Below are 2,505 nucleotides of genomic sequence, written 5' to 3'. Positions count from 1 at the left end.
AACCAATTGTAATTGGAAACAATTGACGGGGAAGAACATAAAAATCATGAGAAAATGTATGCTGAGCAACATAAAAAGTGCAATGGGTGACAATGTGAGAGTGGTACAGCTGTTTATTATCCCCAAATAGAATGGAAATAGGATCTGCGATGCGAGTGGGTGATCCTAGGTTCTGGACTAAGGTTTCACTAATGGAGGAAATAGTGCTACCTGTGTCAAGTAATGCTTCATGAAGTGTACCCTGGAGGTGGACTAGTGTAGAGCACACCATGCGACTGGAAGAGGTTGCAGCTTGAATTTGTGGGGGAGGCCCTTCCATCAACCACCTGCTCAGATGTTTTCTGGTAGAGAAGCCAAAGTTGCCGCATATGCGACATGAACTTGTGTATTTTGAACATGTTGCTGTTGTTGTTGACTAGCTCGAAATCTCTTGCAATGTTTTGGTTACAATAAAAACACTTTGGTCTTCCCTGTGCATCTCTATTTGGCAAAGATCTTCGGGGATTGTATTGGAGATTTTGGACGTCAATGTCCATAGGTGTAGGAGGTTGATCAGCAGAGATGTGTTGATTCATAGATGAGGAGCATGAGGTAAATACCTGACTTGTGTCATGCTCATCAGTTCCTTCAATACGTTGTGCAATCTGGATGGTAGCATGAAAAGTTGTGGGACCTTGATCATGCACCCGACGGGAGATGTCATGCCTAAGACGAGGCCAGAGAAAGAAAAGTATCATCTCTTCAGACATCGTGGCATCTGTGCGTAGTAGAAGCTGATTTAGCTTGATAGCAAACTGAGCTACTGGCTTGTGTTGTTGCTGAGAAGTATTTTAAGCTGTTGTGGAGCCCTCTGCGTGATGTTTTGATGAGCAAAATTCTGTATGAGCAGTGGTTTAAGAAGATTCCAATCTCCTTTGACTTCAACTGGCTGCTGCACGAACCATGTTGCCGCTACCCCTTCAAAAAGTGTGCGCTTCCATTGCTCATCTGTCTTCAGTCCATTGATGATACCCTGCAACATTATCAAAATGGTCAAGCCACATTAAAACGTCTTTTGTAGGCAGACCTGAGAAAGGCTTGGGGCGGATTTTGGGGTCTGCTTTGTGTGAATGTGTTGTGATGTAGTTAAGTAAAGTCTGGTTTGTGTGATTCACTTGAAGCAGAAGGTTGGACATAGCTTGAAACATGTGTTCCATTGGCGCAGTGGTCATTCCAAATTCTGGGTTCATCGAGGCATCTTCATAGTGCGGTGAGCTAGGCTGAGGACATGCGGACATGGGGTGGCTCATGGCGCCTGTAGATGATAGAGTTCAGCAAGTCGAATGACATAGGTTGTGTAAGAAAGGACTAGGGAATAAGGCAAAAAATCCTTGGGTGCCTGCCGTCTCCACCAATGTGGAATACACAATATGGCACAACCTGCCTCTGGTTCTGAGGCTATTTCCATTTATAGCTGAATTGTTACAAGCAAGTCAAGAACGTGTAAGGTCAAGAACCCCTTTCCTAAAATGGTTACAACGGTGGGCTTACCGGTAGTGGGCGCCACAATATGCACTAATGATTTATCTTAAAAAATCAAATAAAGATCACTTACTCAAAAATTCGCAAACATACGTCTCATATTTCGAGAAAATGGAGCCACTTATGCTACTTCCCAGTTGCTGACACATCCAAATTACCTGATCTACGTGCCACTGCTTAAGAACCATCGTCCATCACCAATTCATCAAATTAGCTCTCCCTCTCTTTCTCATATACAACTATATAAACAAGGAACAAAGAGAAGAGAGAAACATCAGAGAAAAAGACTGAAATTGGATTTTTCTTATTACTACATCATTCTTCGCGAGGATTGGAGCGATGGAGAGTGAAAAAATGGTGGATCTTAGGCCCAAGAGAGTGAGAATGATCAGTGCAGGTGAAAAAATGACATTTTTGTAGAGGAATGGGCATCAAAACCTCCCTTCCCAATCTCAGGAGCATTTTCTTGCTTTGGTCTCTTAATTATGCTTAAAACATAACTTCCAAAATAATTGGTTCAAATTTTGATATTTACACTTGCTTGTAGGTGGTTTCGACTTGGTTGGAGAGGTAAATAGTCTTGAAATTATGATTCGACTCGATGGGCAGCTTTCTGGCATCGAAATCTATCCCTGTAGCCTTTGTCACATGCTTTTTAGCTTTCGGCTCTAGTAGCAACTACACAATGCCAAATCTTGTGGCCATTAAATAGGGGGTCAAATGAACTTTGATTGATGAACGTACACTTGCATTGGATTTCCGGCATTGAAATGCATATAAGAAAACTCCAGCTCCTTGATCCATTATTGTTTCATTTTGCACCAAAAATGCATCTTTTATGAGTCTCAAGCTTCTTTTACACTTGAATTTTGGATTAAAAATCTACTCTCATTGGCGACGACGGGATAGGGAAACTCAGCTTGTTGAACCCACGAGCTGATTTGTATAAACAGAAACCATAAACATCATTAAGCTACTACAAAG

At 41.9% G+C, this 2,505-nt stretch overlaps 1 pseudogene; it reads right to left on the bottom strand.

Moving 5' to 3' along the window:
- Positions 1 to 330: 330 nt before the first annotated feature.
- On the bottom strand, positions 331 to 1,229 carry LOC148027627 (uncharacterized; annotated as a pseudogene).
- Positions 1,230 to 2,505: the final 1,276 nt, after the last annotated feature.

This window comes from Lygodium microphyllum, chromosome 12, assembly GCF_053477565.2.
Source record: "Lygodium microphyllum isolate KBCC chromosome 12, Lygodium_microphyllum_v1.1.10, whole genome shotgun sequence".
In the NCBI taxonomy this organism is placed as follows: domain Eukaryota; kingdom Viridiplantae; phylum Streptophyta; class Polypodiopsida; order Schizaeales; family Lygodiaceae; genus Lygodium; species Lygodium microphyllum.
This window is presented reverse-complemented; position numbering and strand designations above follow the sequence as displayed.